Here is a 6,558-nt window from a genome sequence, read left to right as displayed (position 1 = left end):
GCATTGATAAGAACAGGACTATTACAGTTACAGGCAGTTCCCAGTTAATGGTGATCCAGTTTTATGGTGCTTGTCTAGCCATAAAATCGGCAATTTATGGTGCCATAATGGGTAAATTTTGGTTATCGGCACCATAAGATGCTGGTAATATTTATGGCGCCATAACATCCAAACTGAGGCGTCATTAACCGAATCTCGGCGCCATAAATCACTGAGTTTTTGGTTAATGGTGGTTTTCATGTATCACCACCTTTGCCGAGAACGATACCCCCACTGATAACCTGGGAACTCCCAGTTAGTGATAGAGACTTACTTCCCACCAATAAGTAAGTCTATCCTAATGTTAAGACCGAAGGTTTGTTTCTTATGTGAACAAATGACAAATTTGTAAATAATTTGTATTTTTCATAACTAACAAACTTGAGGTCTTAACAGTAAAAGGCCCACCTTGAACCACCCCTCTAGCAGTCTAGACTGGGTTGGAAGTGTAACTGACGGGTCACAGGATGCCAAGAGCATTCTAGGTAACATGCCCTGTGACCTGGTATAGATGCCAATAGTCCCTGGATCTCACAAGTTTAATTTTAATTCTACCGGTTTCCAGCTTGGCGCTAGTATTATCCTAATGTTAAGACCTCAGGTTTGTTAGTTATGAAAAATACAAATTAGTTACAAATTTGTCATTTTTCTTGTGGGGTAGTATGTTGAAACTTTGATAATAGAGATTGTACTTTGCCACAAGATGTAATGTATTTTTCCATATGTTCATCATTTGTGTATGAAAGGAAGATATTGTGTTTTGTTATAGTATTTGTGTTTAGTTAATGTGTGATTCATGTATTAGTTTGTAAGTGATGTGCATGTAATTGCACTTAAGTATCGGTCATCGGTTTGTTTGTTGGTTTGCTAGTTAGTCAGACATTTGTTGGTCACTTGCAGCCGTGAATTCAGTCTTCTTACAATGCTCAGACAGAGCAGTCTTGTTACAGTCCTCATACAATACAGTTGTATTGGAAATGACATAATCAGTCTTAGTTAAGTGGCCATCCAGGCAAGACCTTATACAACGATCTCTGAGAAGTCAACAGGGTCTCGAAGCCTAAATCACATGAGTATTCCTATCTTAAAGTTTATTTGGGGAAATTCCTTTAGAAGATATGCATATCTGATGATGGAGAGATATTTCATGTGATGTTCTTTGGATGAGAATACTGAGAAGGAGACCGTGCAAACACCAAATCTCAGACTGTCTAGGTTAGGGATAATGAGTCGTTATTTGCATTTACAGTAAGTTAATATAATTTATGTGCTCATTAATATACACAACACATTGTAATATCTTGAATATACACAACACATTGTAATATCTTGAATGTTATTTAGAATGAGTGAAGTAATCTGGGTGTCGTAGTGCAGAACCTAGGCTATGATTTGGTTATTTACATTTTAGTTCACTTTAGGCTATACATGATCCCTTGTGATTTGAAATGCTCTACTTACTATGAAGCAAGTCATAATAAGCATATAGGTAATGTAATTAGCATACTGTCACCGGGTACCTAGAAAATTGGGAAGTGCGTGCTAGAAAAACATAAGCTACATAAATAATTAGAAAATAAAGTTACATTAGTTTCTTACCAACGACCCCGCCCTGAAAAGACACTGAAGACTCTGCCAGCTAAGTTGACACAAACATAAATTGAGCATATAGCAATATGTAGTAGTACTATTATTGTCATTTAAGTGAAAAGAAGTAGGAAGCAAGTGAAGTAAAGCTTAATATAAATGAAATGAAAGGGATTTTCAAGTTGAAATGACAGTAGTCCTTTAGAGAATGGTCAGCGAGCCTCGAGATCTCTGTGAGCTGTGAACAAGTCACCCACAAGGAGTTAGAAATTTAGCCACTGGGGGCCTAAGGATCTACTATATTGCATATGCACATGTACCAGGCCTCTGATTTTCTTCTATGAAATACTTGTTTGCCTGTGATTTCATCTGTTCTAAGTGATTTTTAGCTGTAAGTCAGATGTCTTTTCCAGATTGTTAATCTGTCAAAGATCTTTTTATCCTATACTGTGTGTCATTACTAAGTATTACTGTCATATAAGAAACATTGTGATCATAAATACATTATCTTAATCTCCAATCTTATTTTTCTTCCCTTAAGTATACAGTACGTACTATAAGAATTATATTATTAGGAATTCCACTCGAGGAAAAGAGATTCATGCAATTTTTTTCCATTTCCTTTCCCAGATAAAAAAAGAGATTCTAGGTGATTTGGCAACACCTATGTCTTGACATCCACGAGCCTCCACTAATCAGGCACGGAACACTCTGTGGAAATAAACACAGAAAATCTGTGTCCTCTTCCTCTTCTGCCTTGAGGTCGTTGTAATCTTGTGAGAAGAAAACCTATTCATAGGAACTGAAAGTAATGTATGATTAGTAGTTGTAAAATCATGTCATGTTATCAGAGATTTTTTTCATCGAACATAAATGGTGTTTAGAAAGGAGAGAGCATTTTGGTGGAGGCTCCATGTTAATATGAAGAGAATTGTATGGTACTATTCGATTTTATACATTTTTTTATATTGAGGTTTGATTTAAGTATTTTGTTATAGATTTTTATACTTTATTCATGAGAATGGTCATAAATAGTTAATCAGTGCTGATTAAGTCATCAAGGAATGTCAGATGTTTATGGTAATTTATTTTTGACAAATTTCTGAATTGCATGAATATGTCCATTAAATTACATAAATGTAAAATGTTTGCCACTGCATGGCTTGATTACCTTTTTATGTTACCTTTGTGCTGGCTGCTATATATTTAATTTTAACTAACGGCATAATGATGGTTCATGTAATTATCTTTTTGAAATGTCCATATTAATCATTTTCATTTCACTTTAATGGCATAGTGATGTATTTCTGATGTGTAACACAACTTCGTGTTGGATGTAAGTTTGCAGATCTGGGAAGATTTTCTTTCTGGTCATCATAGTCACTCAGGACTCTGCACAGTGTTCACGGCTGGAATGAATAATAACTAGTAGCATCATAAGGAAAGAAACAATAGGATTAATGGAGGATAAAGGATGCTTGTTACAAAATTGTTTGGAAGGATTTAGACTTCCACAAAATGGCTATGTAGGAAAAAGTTGAGAGATCCTTTGTCAGACATAATTCTCAGTTCATTTAGGTTCCTTTGAGAGTGATATCCTTTTAATAGAACCTACCATGCTTAAACTTGTGATATATTCTTAGGGCATTACTTACCTTATTTTACCTGGTAAAATTAGAAATGTGAACACTATTCAGGAATATCAAAATTTACTCTCAACTCCAATAGCTCTTGATCTCTTATATAACCCATTGCTGCTCACACCAGACCAGAACAACCTGTTGTTCTTTTCATTATCAATTTTTTTTTCTTGCATGATAGCAGGAATTCCTTTGCAATATTTTGTTCACTTACCATTACCTGCGGCAAATGTTTATTCTGTAAACCAGGCAATATATCACTGTTTATCCATAGACACCTGCAATAGTAACAAAGCTGCTTTATGATTATCTCATTTTTACGTAAGTTTTTATGATGATTGCCTGAAATCAAAGAAAACAAAATGTTCTGTGTTTTGAGATGTGTTAGATTGTTATCTCCACTGTTAAATGCATTTTGTTTTTCTATTTTGTATAGATGAAAGTTTTTTTTTTTTTTTAGTTTTTTTTTTTTTTTTTTTTTTTTTTGTCTTATATTAACCCTCTTACGCCGGAGCCCTAAAAATCAAAACGTCTCCCGTATGCCGGGCCTGGTTTGGAGTGAGCGCGGAAGTGGCAAAAAATATTTTTTTCAAAAAATTACAGCGCGCGTACTTTTGAAGATTAAGAGTTCATTTTTGGCTCCTTTTTTTGTCATTGCCTGAAGTTTAGAATGCAACCATCAGAAATGAAAAATAATATTATTATCATATGTAAATAATGCGATATATGGTAGCGAAAAAAAAAATTCATACATAATTGTATTCAAATCACGCTGTGCAGAAAACAGTCAAAGCTAACCAGTTACTTATTTTTGCGTTGTATTGTACACTAAATTGCAATCATTTTGATATATAATACATTGTAAAACAATAAAAGCAACACCGGAAAAATATTATCACAAAATGATGTACGAATTCGTAACGCGCGGACGCAAAAAAATATTTTTTTCAAAATTTCACCGTAATTCTAAATAATGTTCTAGAGACTTCCAATTTGTTTCAAAATTAAGACAAATGATTGAATATTACGATACTGTAAGAGTTTTTAGATTAGAATTGCAGATTTCGACCATTTCGGACGAGTTAAATTTGACCGAATGTCGAAATTTTAATATATATATTTTTTCATATGCACATATTTCAAAGATGAAAAAAGCTACAACCTTCAATTATTTTTTATTGTATTCTTCATGAATTTGCGCACATTTTGATATATGAAACTCTATAAAAAGGCTAATATGAAAAGGAGCAAATATTTGGATAATGCCATGTACGTATTTCGGAGACTTGCGGCCGCGAATCGGCGCGCGGAGTGAAGGTAAATATATTTTTCAAAAATTCACCATAAATCACAATATTGTTTTAGAGACTTCAAATTTGTTTCAAAATGAAGAAAAATGACGGAATATTACTAGGCCGTAAGAGTTTTAGCTTACAATTGCGTTTTTCAACTATTTCGGTAGAGTCAAATTTGACCGAACGTGGTTTTTTTTCTATTTATCGTGATTTATATGCAAATATTTCGAAAAAAGAGAAAAGCTACAACCTTCAATCATTTTTAGTTGTATTCTACATGAAATTGCGCACATTTTCATATATAAAACTTTATGTAACAGCTAATTTTAAATGGTGCAAACATTTCGACAATCGCACAAAAAAATTCTGATTTTTTCGGAAGAGTTACCGCGCGAACGTAATTTTTTTTTTCATAAATTCACCATAAATCGAAATATTGTGCTAGAGACTTCCAAGTCGTTGCAAAATGAAGGTAAATGATTGAATATTACTAGAATATAAGAGTTTTAGCTTACAATTGCGTTTTTCGACCATTTCGGTAGAGTCAAAGCTGACCGAAAGTTGAAATTTTTGCACTTAACGTTATTTATATGAAAATATTTCAAAACTGATAAAAGCTACAACCATGGTTTTTTTTTGTTGTATTGTGCATGAAATTGCGCACATTTCCATATATAAAACTTTATGTAACGGCAAATTTAAAAGGGTGCAAACATTAGGACAATGCACGAAAAAATGTATCGGAAGAGTTATCGCACGAACGTAAGGAAAAAGTTTTTTCATAAATTCACCATAAATCGAAATATTGTGCTAGAGACGTCCAATTTGTTGCAAAATGAATGCAAATGATTAAATATTACTATAATATAAGAATTTTAGCTTACAATTGCGTTTCTCGACCATTTTCTGTAGAGTCAAGTTGACCGAAGGTTGAAATTTTTGCACTTATCGTTATTTATATGAAAATATTTCAAAATTGATAAAAGCTACAATCATGAGTATTTTTTAGTTGTATTGTGCATGAAATTGCGCACATTTTCATATATAATACTTCATGTAAAGGATAATTTAAAATGGTGCAATAATTATGTCAAAGTGACGAAATAATTTCCGAGATGTGCACTGATACTTTTTAGTGCGATAAGAAAGAAATTCGCGCTTGCGAGCCTGTCGTAGCGATTGTAAACAAAACAACGCCTTGATCCGTGAACTCCCAGCATCCCCCAAGGCGCGTGATACAAAAGTTTTCGGCTGGTAGGCCTATAATATTTTTTTCCGCAATTTTTAAAAAACTTTTTTGGAGCCGACGTATGATACGTCCAATCGGCATACGGGAGACATTTTGACTCGACGTTTAATACGTCCAATCGGCGTAAGAGGGTTAAGTGCTGAACTGAAATGGGGCTAAGGATAGTAAAGATAGGTGTTAGAATTGAGGTATCTTGTGCTTTGCATAAGAATTGGACATATTAAGAAACCAGTAAAGCCTCTTAGTTGTTCATTGGTACAGCTAGTGGAACATAGTATGTGCTGTAATGGGGACTGTTTCAGTGCTCTTGTCATTAAGTGTATGACTTCAGGAATTAATGCGAAAGAGAAAAACAAAGCTAGTTAGCCACATTCTTAGCTTTGTGTGTTCTCGTAGGTTCAGGTAGTGACATCATGGCAGCAGATGACATGCACATCCAGTGTTGTAGTAGATGACAGATAACTGCTGGCAAAAATACCAATGAAATCCAGAATAACATAAAACAGGCATTAGACAATGGACCTATTTCTTTGCTTTTGTTAGAACAGTGAGGCATTTTGTTGTGTGCATAATCTCAGTGTTCCTACTAGCAAATGCCATAATTTTGTAGTTGCTTTCTTTTTTTTAAGTTTTAATTTGTATATTATTAAATTCCTTTTTGTATTATGTGTATGCATAATTCATATACGTATTTAGTAAGAGACACTTGCTTCTCTTTTCACATAGCTGCATTATCGGTGAAGTTGTG

Source organism: Macrobrachium nipponense, chromosome 12, assembly GCF_015104395.2.
Source record: "Macrobrachium nipponense isolate FS-2020 chromosome 12, ASM1510439v2, whole genome shotgun sequence".
In the NCBI taxonomy this organism is placed as follows: domain Eukaryota; kingdom Metazoa; phylum Arthropoda; class Malacostraca; order Decapoda; family Palaemonidae; genus Macrobrachium; species Macrobrachium nipponense.
Note: the sequence above shows the minus strand (reverse complement) of the source record.